We start from the raw sequence: 13,483 nt of genomic DNA, 5'->3' as shown, positions 1-13,483 counted from the left end.
TGTTGCAGTGTTTTTCTTATCCGGACCGACCATCTGGTTTCAGGCTATCAAGGCTGCCACTCGTATAGGAGTCAAGTGATACTTATATGGACTTCCTGTTTGGGACTGATTTTATGTAAATGTGTTTTGAGATATTTATCTTAGTATAAACGCTGTGGTGATTAGCGCCATATATATCTTCTGTTTGTATTTTTATATATATATATATATATATATATATATATATATATATATATACACAGTGGTGGAAGTGGGGGTGTATTTGGCAGTATCATTGTAACACATTCCAGTCACTTATCATTCTCCATCCTGCCACTTCTAAATTTCCACTTTGATCAATATATATATATATATATATATATATATATATATATATATAGAGGCACTTTTTCTCACCAGCTCCAGTGATCTGTTATTACAATCCAATTTGTCTCAGATGCAGAAGCCACATAGGCTTACAGGCTTCGGTGCATTTTGGTCTACAGAAAAATGGCTGCTACTTGTATAAACATAGTCGGTGATGGAGACACGCTGTAAACATAATCTAGTTCACCTGATTGAAGTTCTGGGCAAACTTTATTTAGGAACTTCCCCTCTGCAAAAAGAGCAAACTAGGAGTTCTTCAATATTCAGCACCATTCTCAGCAGCATGTCTAAGGACACAGACAGGTACCTCACTGACAGAGGCAGATATCTGCATCCTGGATGTTATTCTCAGTCTCTGTTCTCTGTCTGTCTATATGTGTGTCCCATGCATTTGTGTGTGTGTGTGTGTGTGTGTGATATAGGAGAGGTGGGGGACACAGAGCCTAATTTTAAACACTATTTTCTATAAATACAAAGACATATTATGCACTACACCTTGTACTTCCTAACATTTAGAATCATGAAAGCAGGACAAAAGAAGGTTGAAAATAATGATCATCATCACCATTCTTATTTTGCAGAATTTTTCCTCAGCTGCCTAAAATATTTGCACAGTATTGTTTGTGTATGTGTGTGTGTGTGTGTGTGTGTGTGTATATATATATATATATATATATATATATATATATATATATATTATATTTTTTTATTTTTATACCCTTGCCCGTGGAATATCCACCATAAACGAGCCTTTCCTGTAGTATAAACAGTGGCCACATTTATTAGAGTGGGTGCATTTAGCAGAAGATTGTTACAGACCAGCATTTGATTATAATTTCCTGCACCTGCATTTCATCTAATGCACATTAATGGTCACCGAAATTGCAGCAGAGAGTATAATCTAATTAATTTAATTATATAAAATTATTTTGTGACAATTATCCAAACCCCTATAATCAGGACTAGAGAAATGACAGGGCGGAGACGGCAGAATCATACATAAGCCAGTATATTGGGAACAACTACTTGTGTATCAGTGAGTCGCTGGTTTATGTGATAATACTGACACAGCGGCTGATGGCGATACTACAAAACATGTTGTGTAATCACAGGGCACTGTCACAATTTTTGCCACTGGTGCACACAGCATCGCAGGGGTGTATTTAGAGGAGGGGAAAAGAGGGGCCTAATGCTGCAGAAGTTTTCGGCACACCATGGGCAAGGGTTTAATTCATACTTTCCAACTCCTGAATTCTGGGTAGGTCTCCTGGACTCCCGGGAGAGCAGTCAAATCTCCCGCATCTTGCCCATCGGGAGCCAAATTAGGCTTTTTCGCCCCGCCCTCCAACCAAACCCCCTCTCTGGAATCTCCCGGATGCCAACAACACAAAGTTGGCAAATATGGTTTAACTAGATGTTTGTGGACAAGATAGCAAGATTTTGTAAGGGTCCCATAGGCCGCCCCAAGAGAAAAAAATAATAAGGACACTTCTCCAACGGTTAAACGCTGTGGACGATCAGCAAGAAGGGCTAGTGAAGAAGAACTATTGAAAAAAAAAAATTGGAATGTAGAGTAGACTAAAGAGCCCTGTTTGCTTTTCCTTAATTGTCAAATCAGCTGCAGTTTATTCATACTTGCCGCGTAATTTAGGCCCCGCCCCCAGTGAGGTAATGCCTGTTTTGGGTCATTTTACAGTGTAAAAACACCACAAACAAGCATTACATCACTGGGGGTTGGGCCTAAATTGCGCAAATCACGAAGCCCCGCCCCCCATACATTCCTGCTCTAATTTTATTGAAGTGGGCAGATGGGCCAGACGTGGGAGAATCACCAGCTCTCCCGGGATTCCGGGAGATCTACCCGACATTCGGGAGTCTCCCGGACATTCCGGGAGAATTGGCATGTATGAGTTTATTAGAAAATCAATAGGAAGTTGCTCAGCATGTATTGTCGGCCCATATGCCCAGGCAATCAATATATTGTCTTCTTAGCAGCAATATATTCTACATTTACAAAAACTAACATAATTAGCATAATTCATGTCAGTTATCGTACAATGTCATTTGCTGTTATAGGGGTGGTCGAAAGCAGCTTAGCTGCGGTGTCATTGTCCAACACAACAGATTTGCTAAGGGGACGTGATCCTGAGGATGTGGGAAGAGCCACGTGTGGCTTTATTTTGTCCACGCAGTATTAGAGTGTTTTCAGTTATTTAATATGGAGGAATATCTAGAAATGGATGCAGATCGCCTCCCTAGTGGAAGAAGGGTTAAACTAGAAGATGATGATTTCTCCAGGTCTTTCAGACAAGGAGTACTGGCAGCATTTACAGACTGAGCTTTAAAACAGCTTATGAGAAATATTTTGCAATGGCTCCTTACCTAGCTAAAGATCTGACTCAGCTGCAAGGCTCACATGTCTCTGTGGCGCAATCGGTTAGCGCGTTCGGCTGTTAACCGAAAGGTTGGTGGTTCAAGCCCACCCAGGGACGTTAGTTATTTTCGTTCACTGGCTACAGGATTGTCCGTGTAACTACAACATGTACAACGTGACTACATTTAGCAAAGCACACAAAATGCTTCTTCCAGTTCGTAGTAATTTTTTTTTTAACAGATGATCAAGTTAAATAAATAAAGGTCAGATTTGGGGATTCTCTAGTTCAATTCTGGATGTTGGCATATTATTTTCAAAACAACCATAAGCAAATTTGCATTCCTTTGGGGCTTCAGAAGAAAACGTAAACTAATGATGGTCAGGGTAATCGGCTTCTGTCATTTAGTTTAGTAAATTTCAAAGAAATATCTCTTGCAAAAAAATAAAATAAAAAAATGTTTGGAGAATGCGGGCATCGATCCCGCTACCTCTCGCATGCTAAGCGAGCGCTCTACCATTTGAGCTAATTCCCCTTCGTTGAGCAAATCTTGGACCCAATTTCAAACAGAAAGTTGCCAGGAGTGTAAAGCTGGGTACACATGTACAGAGTAATGGGGTATAATTATAAGGGTATAATTACTAAACTGGTTTGATAATCTGGAGATGTTGCCTATAGCAACCAATCAGATTCTAGCTGTCATTTTGTAGAATGTACTAAATAAATAATAACTAGAATCTGATTGGTTGCTATAGGCAACATCTCCACTTTTTCAAACCTGTAGTTTAGTAAATATAGCCCATAGTCTTTTCAGCAGATGACTATGAGATGAAGATGTCAGATCTGAAGGTAAATTGTGTAGGTGTGCACGCAATCGTGGGTGAAATCGTTACAGAAATTGCATGTGAAATAAAATTGTATAGGTGTGTACACCCAGCTTAAGAAAGTAATTTGGCTGAGATGGAGCTTTAAAAAGACATCAGCATGTTTTAATCAGGGCAACAGAAGTCATAGGACACCAAACATGATACACACTGACCACGCTGAGAAACATGGGAGTTACATGTTACATGTGAATACTTAATGTTACTCCACTTTCTCCACTAATGTTACTCCACTAATGCATCTCCACTTTCACGTTATATGGGTCTCTGTTACATGTAACAAAATAAACAGGACACTTATCTTGATAGTTCTGACTTTGGAGTAAATTGCTACAATGTACAACTAACAATATATGCCTAAATAAAATAAATATAACTATGGAATCGTATCTATAGTCGGTCTGTGTGTAGCTGTGGGCTATGGTTTACACCAGGCCTGTCCAACCTGTGGCCCCCCAGATGTTGTGAGACTACAAGCCCCAGCATGCTTTGCTAGTAGACAACCAGTTGATAACTGGAAGGGCATGCTGGGACTTGTAGTTTCACAACATCTGGGGGGCCGTAGGTTGGACAGGCCTGGTTTACACTATAGACTTGCAGGGTAGGGAGGAGGGAAAAGAGGAAGGAAGGGATTAGGTAATTTGCATAGTCAAATTATCATCGTAGACAGAGAAACTTGCCCACCGTCACCGTAGGGGAATTAGCTCAAATGGTAGAGCGCTCGCTTAGCATGCGAGAGGTAGCGGGATCGATGCCTGCATTCTCCAGGAACATTTTTGCTCAATATTTGTGTTGTAATTGAAAAGAGGTAGTTTAGTAATGAGCAGTGATATTGCAAGTCTTATATTATGTCTTTATATAGGAGGCCAACATAATCCACATTGGTGTACAGTCAATGACAAACAACTACTGTAACAATGAAAAAAAAGGTAAGAGGGTTCTTCTCTTTAGCGCTTATGTGTGGGTGAAAATAAATCTATAACCCCCCAGAATGATAAAATGTCGAAAACTACAAAAAAAAGCTACAAAAAAGTTACAATTTTTGTTCTTTAAATATAAGCCATCCACAGCCTAAAAAGGAAAACAATCAGATAAGGTAAGCACACTACAAGTAGTATGCAAAAATCTCAGCAGTAGCTTTCAAACAAAAATAATAAATAGCGAAGGAAGAGACACAAATTTTAAAAAACAGAAAAAGCCTATCAGCATATGTTATAAAGTGAGTGTGCTTATATGATGTTCATATATTTAATCACTAAACACAGAATGAAAAGCAATTGTCAGGATGGCCGAGTGGTCTAAGGCGCCAGACTCAAGAGTAATCTTCCCTACACATGGGTGTTCTGGTCTCCGAATGGAGGCGTGGGTTCAAATCCCACTTCTGACAAAATATTTTTTCTCAATAATTTTTTTTTTGCAAATATTCAATAAGCAACTAAAATGTGTCCGGCAAATTGTGCTATTAGTTATTGTCATTCTGTGTGTGGTTTTGGTTCTGTTTCCGTATTTACAACCACGTAGCACAGCAGACTTTGAACAGAGGAATGCAGAGAGCACAGAACAGATTGCAAAATAACAGTATTCCTTACAAGCCGTACACACAATAATGACATGTTGAAACTATAATTCCTAGCAACCAGAAAAAGTATAATAAACCACAAAGTCTGATTCCAAAAAGTCAGACACAGTTGTCCTGAACACGACCTGAGCATGCACAATATGAAATGGTTATCATCTGACACTGACACTTAGTGTATTATATATAACCAGATGAACAACCAGCTTTTAGTGTATACTCAAAATATTGCTGTATTTTTCCATCATGTCTCGAATTTAATAAGTAGAACACTTTTATTTATCAAAGGGCACATAGAACTGTGCACATTTTAATTCAGTACTGTTTAAATAAGATTTAATTATTCAAATGAATAAAATAATGTTTAGTCGTTTATGTAAATTGATATAAATGTTCTATATTATATATAATGGGACTGATTCATGTTCGGACACAAGTCCTTTTGCGTGCTGTATCTTGTGTGATTTCACTCTGCTCATGCTCCAAAATGGAACTTACACCAATGAACCCAATTGCAAGAATTCGTGTCTGGACGCAAATGAAACTCAGAACAGCCTACAACTTGCAGGGCGGAATGGGTGTGGGATGGGGTGGTCGAACATAGGTAATGTACAGAAAGGCCACGCCGAGGGCGTTCCAGAGCACCTATGTGGACGTGTCTCAGAGACAGGCAAATAAACAACCACTTCATCCCATGTCCACCCGCAGGGGCAAACGCAGGATTTGTAGAGGGGGGTTTCCACACCATGCCACCAGTGGGCGTGGCCAGCATGCATGGGGGCGTGGCTATAATATTAGACAGTGCTTGGCTGCTCTCCAACTCTTCCTATCCCCATAATATACATGGGCAATGCTGCGTGCACTGCAGAGCCATGTGAAGCGGGGGCAGGGTCCAGTCACCTCAATTATACAGTGCCCCAGGCTTTGAGGGGGTTTCCAGGCACCAGGAAACCCCCTCGGTTTGCCTATGACCCGAACATAATTATTCAATAGGTGATCAGGAATTGTCTGATTTTAAAAGAATGACAATACATCTTGGAAGGAGCCTATCACAGTTTCTATGGATCATCAGAACCTTGAATATTTGTAATCCACAGGAAATTGAACTCTTGTCAAGCTAGATGTACCTTGTTCTTTACCAGATCTCATTTTATTGTCCCATATAGACGTATATAGCTGGTTTTCATAATAGTAAGACAGATGCCTTAACTAGACAATTTATCTGTCCACAGGAAGATCTTCAAAGAGACAAACCAATGTTGCTTGGAGATAAATTTGTGGCAGTGGTCATTTATCAATCCTAATGAAGCAGCATAGTGACAATTACTGGAAAGACAACACATCTTTCTTGTAGCTAAGTTACAATATCCAGAATTACAAGTACAACTAGATGGTTGTCTATCTCGGTTCTCTTGCAGGAACGTTTTAGCAGAAGAATAAGAAAAATAAATCAAGGACAGTTTCAGCGACTCACCGGGTGCCTGCATATAATTTTCAAAACTACATGAAAGATTTTTAACTTCTAAAGGAAACCTAAAAACTATTACATGACACAGTTGTGGCTGATGTGTTTTCAGCGATACATTGTAGATTTCAAAGAAACATCACTTATGAAAATCTATCTGGAGAACCCAAACATAGATCCCACGACTTATTGCATGCCAAGCACTCTACCATTTAAGCTAATTACCTTTTGTGTAGCATTCCCAATTTTGCATGTGTGAGGGGGAAATTCAATTAGCCGTAAGGTGCACAAAATTACACCACAATTCATAACATGTCTACTCACTGATTCTACAGCCAGGGGTTTGCAACTAATGTCTGATACCAGTAATCAGTCCTGAGAGACTATAGAATACTGCTGCCAATTCACAGTAATGTTTCACTAGAAGAATAAATAAAAGAAAATAAGAGCAGATTCAGGGACTCACTAGGTTTGGATGGTTGCAAATAATTTTGAAAACAACCATAAGAAAGATTTGGGACTTCTGGCAGAAACCTGAATACAATTAAATGTTGCAGTTGAGGCTTAAGTGGAATTCATTAACTCGTGTCTGAGGAGTTTCTTCTGAGCCCATAGATTCAGATGTCAGGATGGCCGAGCGGTCTAAGGCGCCAGACTCAAGAGTGATCTCTTACCAACACATGGGTGTTCTGGTCTCCGAATGGAGGCGTGGGTTCAAATCCCACTTCTGACATGTAATCTTTTTGTTTGCAAATTCAGAGAACAAATGTGGAGTAACTAGTTGCACAACTCTCTATCATTATTTACACATACCTTTGATCAAGTACTTTGTTAAACAATTTTTCTTCTCTTTCTAGAGGACTGTCCTGCAATATACAACAGCATAAAAAATGGACACTATTTCTGACTACATTTACCAGACGGCTTTGTTGTTTCCTTAATACTCAAGCTTACCCCACAATTTATACAACGCCTACTTACTGGCTCTGCGCCCAAGGTACTGCAATTAGTGTCAGAATGAGCTTCTCAGTCCTGAGAGGATACAGACTGTTGCTGCCAATTCACAGTAATTCTTTACCATAAGAGTAACGAAAATAAATCATTGGCAGATTATACACAAGATCACCCTGTGCTAATTGCATATATATTTTTTTAAAACAACAACCATAAGCAACTTAACAATTTTTTTTAACGTCTTAGAGGATACTGGAGGATGGAAGATCCAAATGGAAGATGAAGTTTAATATAGATAACTATATTATGCATTTAGGGATCAAAAACAAGCACGCAATCTATAAATTAAATGGGATAAATTTCCGGGAAAATATAATGGAGAAGGATTTGGGAGTGCTCGTAGAAAGTAGACTTAGCAATTGTGCTCAATGTCAAGCAGCAGCTGCAAGGGCCAATAAAGTATTGGCATGCATAAAAAGGGGCATAGATGCAAGGGAAGACAGTGTCATTTTGCCACTATATAAATCGTTTGTAAAACCTCATCTTGAATACGGAGTACAATTCTGGCTACCACTCTATAAAAAAGACAGAGAAGGGCAACAAATTGATAAATGGTATGTGTCACGGTTGGCTTACTGGAAATAGATCCCTAGGCTCTGCTGAACATGGCTTGGCCCACCCACAGGTGCGGAGTGACAAAGTTACTGGATTAGTGTTTGAGGGTAGGTATATTTCAACTAGGTTTCTAACCTACTTGTTTTAAAACCCCAGGAAAATGTTAATATCTGTGAGCTGCTAAAGGGCTATAGGCCTGTGGAAAAGCCAGAAAAGGATCCTGGGGTTTATAGATGGAGAGAGAGGGTAGGCTTCATTCATTAGGTCTGTATACTGGGTTTTCCAAGTTACCAGTGATTCTGCTGCTAATCAGGAGTTATATATATATATATATATATATATATATACACACACACACAATTTTGTTTGTGTATGTGTGTTTGTTATTTTTTTTTTAATACTTTATTTTAACTATTTAATTCTTAAAATCAGTGATGAGGTTAGTCAATGCACGAATGTCCTCCTTAGTGGAAGGAGTTGGGGATGATGTCGCAACTTGCTTATAGGTGATGACGGTGGATCTGGTTGAGAGGACGCCTTATCTTGTCTGGTAAAATGATGTGTGATCTCAGAGTTTTCTGGATTTAGCCATTGAACGTTGGATTGGAGAGGCCTTGACAATGGTCGGAATAGGTATAGGAGAATAAAAGTCGATAAGCACCTGCATAGATGAACAGAGATTAGCAAGTAGTATGCCCAGGAGCAGGGGAGTTGATCCCTTTAGGTAGCAATTACTGGTGGAAGTAAAAGATTATGAGTCCAGATGGTAGCTGAGCACTTCAAGGAAAGCCCATGTAGTGGTTGTGAATGAGAGAACAGAGTTCTGGCCCATTGTTTAATACATATAGAACAGCAGTAGAATAAGGGCTTATATCTTGTCATATTGTATTAACAGAGCAGTGAATAGCAGGGTTTGGGGCCGCCACCCCTACAGCATTAGGGAGCGGAGCAACAACCCATTGTGGCCTACTGGGAATTTTCTTTGTACCCTGGTGGGCCTAACCAACCCTTCGTAAATCACTTGATTAGAAGGCCAAATTAATTTGAGGCCTGAATTTTTAATTGAAAGAAAAGGATACAGATGACTTGACTATAGTACAAAGTAGGGCAAATTCTTTTGCTATATGTCTCTGTGGCGCAATCGGTTAGCGCGTTCGGCTGTTAACCGAAAGGTTGGTGGTTCAAGCCCACCCAGGGACGTTAATTATTTTCCTTCAGTGGCTACAGAATCGTCCGTGTAACTACAACATGTATAACGTGACTACATTTGGCAAAGCACACAAAATGCTTCTTCCAGTTCATAGTTATTTTTTTTAACAGATGATCAAGTAAAATAAATAAAGATAAAATTTGGGGATTCGCTAGTTCAATTCTGGATGTTGGCATATCATTTTCAAAACAACCATAAGCAATTTTGTATTCTTTTGGGACTTCAGACGGAAACGTAAAATAACAATGGTCAGGCTAACGGGCTTCTGTCATTCAGTTTAGCAAATTTGAAATAAATATTTCTTGCAAAAAAAAAAATGTCTGGAGAATGCGGGCATCGATCCCGCTACCTCTCGCATGCTAAGCGAGCGCTCTACCATTTGAGCTAATTCCCCTTTGTTAAGCAAAGCTTTGACCCAATTTCAAACAGAAAGTTGCCTGGAGTGTAAAGCTGGGTACACACATGTACAGACTCATGGGGGTATATTTACTAAACTGCGGGTTTGAAAATGTCACCTTTTTACTTTCTGTGGCTACAGAATTGTTCTGCAATTTACACCATGTACAGTATATCTCAACATTTACCAGATAGTTTTCTTAATGTTTCCTCAGTAGACACTTACCCCACAATTCAAAACCCATCTACTCCCTGACTCTACATTCAGATGTTTGCATTAGTGTCCGAGAGCAGAAATCAGTCCTGAGAGAATATAAAATGCTGCTGCCAACTTGCAGGAACGTTTTACCAGAAGAATATGGAAAATAAATCAAGGGCAGTTTCAGGAACTCTCCAGTGCGCGTATCATTTTCAAAACAACTACATGAAAGTTTTGGAACTTCTAAAAGAAACCTGAAAACGATTAAATGACACAGTTGGGGCTGATGTGTTTTCAGGGATACATTGTAGATTTCAAAGAAAAATAACTTATGGAAATCTATCTGGAGAACCCAAGCATAGACCCACTACTTATTGCATGCCAAGCGCTCTACCATTTAAGCTAATTCCCCTTTGTGTAGCCTTTCCAATTTTGCATGCACGGGACATGAGGGATAATGTGCGAAGTGTTGAGAAAAACCATTTGAGGCGATGTCTCCACGGACTGTTCCAGAGACACATTGCAGAACCCTGTGGATAATTGAATTCCTCCCTAAGTATTGGGAGGTATGTGCCTTGGATCAATTGTGTAAATAAAACTTGACCAAAGTTGAGTAAAAAAGATACTGAGGACTGTTAATTACATTCTGAACTCACAGCCGACAGATGTCAGGATGGCCGAGCGGTCTAAGGCGCCAGACTCAAGAGTGATCTCTTACCTACACATGGGTGTTCTGGTCTCCGAATGGAGGCGTGGGTTCAAATCCCACTTCTGACATGTAATGTTTTTGTGACATCTACTTCCGGACTCTATACCCCCAAGACTTTGCAACTGTCGGATGCTGCTAGTATGAGCTTCTGAAATTGAAGAACAGTCGTCGGTCGTGAGAGGATATAGAATGTTGCTGCCAATTCACAGTAATGTTTTACCATAAGAATCAATGGGGGTGTATTCAGGGGTATGTCACACCACCACTCCATCTACTGCCTTCATTGTAACACTATCACATTCCCATTACATTTTTCATACCGCCACTTCTAAATTTCCACTTTGACCACTGCTAAGAATAAGGAAGTAGGTACTTCCTCTGGTGCTTGTATATAATTTAAAAAACAAAACAACCATTAGCAACTCAGCATTTTTTGTCTTAGCTCTATTGTGTATGTGATGTTGAATACTCTTGTGTCAAAAAGACAAAAGTATTATAGGAGTGATACCTTTATTGGCTAACAGTTAGAAATGATTATATTTGCTGGCTTTCAGAGCACAGAGGCCCCTTCATCAGGCACATTTACAAACATGAGGAAAGGGCACAACATTTAAGAGCTGTTACATCAAGCAATTTGTACAGGGGGGGGATATACATCATTGAGATTTAACTCTATTGTGTAGTAGATTTCAAAGAAGCATTGCTTGTGAAAAACTGTGTAAAATGGAGGCATTAATGCTGCTACCTCTGGCATGTTAAGCAAGCGTTCTACCACATGAGCCAATTCCCCTTTGTTGATTATTAGTCATTAGCCTGAGGCAGCAAATTGCAAGAAAGCCATTTGGGTGAGGTGTTGATGAGACCTCAGCATGTGCTAATTAGAGCCACACAAGAGGAAGGCCCAAGCTGAGACTCATGGGAGGCAAAGAGTTAACCAAAGCTGATATCACTATAGATGAATATCTGTGTTGTTCTCTTTAAAGAAAACATATATGTTTTTACGGAGTTCAGTTTAACTTTACTTTTCTTCATTTGCACCTTATTTACAAACCATCTTACCATATTGTTTAACCCCTGACCCAGCCCCTGGAAAAGTATTGAAATGTCACAGGCATGCAGGGCCGGATTAAAGGAATGGAGGCCCCTGGGCTATAGCCCAGTTAGCCCTATGGTTAATCCGGCCCTGCAGGCATGCAAGAACACAGAAGGCTGAAGCCTTGAGACAGAAAAGAAAAAGTTTTTCTAGGTCAGGAAAGAATGTAAACTATTTTTTTTGTGTGCTTCAGAAAGAAAAACATTCTAATTGTATATTCTCTGTGTGGTTGGACTTTTTTTTTTTTTAAACCACTATCGGCTTCAAATGGTGTCAGCGAGGACCACACAAGGGACCAAACACAGTAAGTAAATCAGAAATGTCCCCATCGAAGCAGTTATTCCAGTACCTGAAGGTAAGTTTTGTGTTACGTGGCAGATTTGCACCATTTAACGCGCCTTCAGCTTATTTAAGTCTCCGCACTTTTCTGTTAATGCCAAACAATTTAAAAGATTTGTGTTTTTGCAATTAAGAACACTTTTAAGGTATAGTTGTCAACACCAACATGTCTTCAATTTGCCACAATTCATTTTGACATTTTGGACTCATGAAAAACGTTTGAATTCTAAATGGTTCAGTTTATTAAACTATATTGGGAAGTGTGTAGTAGTATCATTGGAAGGAGACCAGGCCCTCAGGTGGCTATCTACTGGCAAAGCATGCTGGGACTTGTAGTTTCCCAACACCTGGGATGGGAAGGCCAGGTCTGATTTAAAGCATGGACATTTCAATTTTAGTTATGGTAGATTTTTTTGTGAATTATTCACAACTTTATGTAAGCACGAAATGTGTTTGGTTCCTGCTGACACTAAAGTGCAACCATGCAGAGAATATAAAATTAGAATGTTTGTTTTTTGCAGCACACAAAAAAGAAAATTGGTTTATATTCTTTCCAATCCTTATGAAAGGCCAATTACTCTATGCTCTCTGTACAGCACTGCAGAATTAGAGGTGCTAAATATAAATAGCTGAAGATGGAGCACGGTATACACAAAATCAGTGTAAAGTCTTAGTAGAATACAAAAAACACAATCCAAGTATTGCAGGATATGTATGAATCAGTCTCTGAAAATCACACTGAACAGCAGGCCAAATACAGGATTAAGCAGAACAATGCAGACACAGGTGAATGATGAGAACCTAATGCTGGAAGATGCACCAAACTGTGAGCTTGAAGTAATCGTAAACAGCCAGGACCAAGGAGACACAGGACAGAAGACTGGTTTGCAGGATTTCCAAAGCACAGGACAAACAGAATAGCTACAACGTCAGAGCCCAGAATACAGTGGGGAAAGGACAGCGTGCGGGTGGGAATATCAGATCAGGGGTGCAGGTGATCAAACAGGGGAAGGAGATTAGCATTTACAGGTACGGTGCAAATGACCAAAGTTCACCTCTAGTAAAACATACCTGATACAAAATAGGAACAGAGTCCTGACACTTGTCACATGCAAAATACGTCACACATTAGTTCTCAATAAAGGCACAAATTCAGAATCAGCCTATTTCTTCACATAATCTCAAACACTTCTATTATCTTTGTGAGTTTTCAATAGATAGCACAGGGTGTGTGTCCACAAATCTGATATGGAGACGTGTGGCTATATATCACTACGAACCATCTGTCTACATGTGGTCACCGGA

At 39.6% G+C, this 13,483-nt stretch overlaps 1 long non-coding RNA gene and 7 other non-coding genes across 8 annotated transcripts; 6 read left to right on the top strand and 2 right to left on the bottom strand.

The window, feature by feature from the left end:
- The first annotated feature begins 597 nt into the window (after nt 1-597).
- Nucleotides 598-6,647, top strand: LOC142101409 (uncharacterized). Its single transcript, XR_012679005.1, has 3 exons — nt 598-669; nt 4,485-4,551; nt 6,431-6,647. It is a non-coding gene; the product is annotated as an uncharacterized LOC142101409 (long non-coding RNA).
- TRNAN-GUU (transfer RNA asparagine (anticodon GUU)) lies at nt 2,785-2,858 on the top strand. Its single transcript has one exon. It is a non-coding gene; the product is annotated as a tRNA-Asn (tRNA).
- Nucleotides 3,201-3,273, bottom strand: TRNAA-AGC (transfer RNA alanine (anticodon AGC)). Its single transcript has one exon. It is a non-coding gene; the product is annotated as a tRNA-Ala (tRNA).
- TRNAL-CAA (transfer RNA leucine (anticodon CAA)) lies at nt 4,902-5,009 on the top strand. The gene is made up of 2 exons: nt 4,902-4,939; nt 4,964-5,009. It is a non-coding gene; the product is annotated as a tRNA-Leu (tRNA).
- Nucleotides 6,648-7,286: 639 nt separating the features above from the next.
- On the top strand, nt 7,287-7,396 carry TRNAL-CAA (transfer RNA leucine (anticodon CAA)). The gene is made up of 2 exons: nt 7,287-7,324; nt 7,351-7,396. It is a non-coding gene; the product is annotated as a tRNA-Leu (tRNA).
- Nucleotides 7,397-9,358: 1,962 nt separating this feature from the next.
- Nucleotides 9,359-9,432, top strand: TRNAN-GUU (transfer RNA asparagine (anticodon GUU)). The gene has a single exon. It is a non-coding gene; the product is annotated as a tRNA-Asn (tRNA).
- Nucleotides 9,433-9,763: 331 nt separating this feature from the next.
- Nucleotides 9,764-9,836, bottom strand: TRNAA-AGC (transfer RNA alanine (anticodon AGC)). Its single transcript has one exon. It is a non-coding gene; the product is annotated as a tRNA-Ala (tRNA).
- Nucleotides 9,837-10,704: 868 nt separating this feature from the next.
- TRNAL-CAA (transfer RNA leucine (anticodon CAA)) lies at nt 10,705-10,814 on the top strand. Its single transcript has 2 exons — nt 10,705-10,742; nt 10,769-10,814. It is a non-coding gene; the product is annotated as a tRNA-Leu (tRNA).
- Nucleotides 10,815-13,483: the final 2,669 nt, after the last annotated feature.

Source organism: Mixophyes fleayi, chromosome 9 (genome assembly GCF_038048845.1).
Source record: "Mixophyes fleayi isolate aMixFle1 chromosome 9, aMixFle1.hap1, whole genome shotgun sequence".
NCBI classification, from domain to species: domain Eukaryota; kingdom Metazoa; phylum Chordata; class Amphibia; order Anura; family Limnodynastidae; genus Mixophyes; species Mixophyes fleayi.
This window is presented reverse-complemented; position numbering and strand designations above follow the sequence as displayed.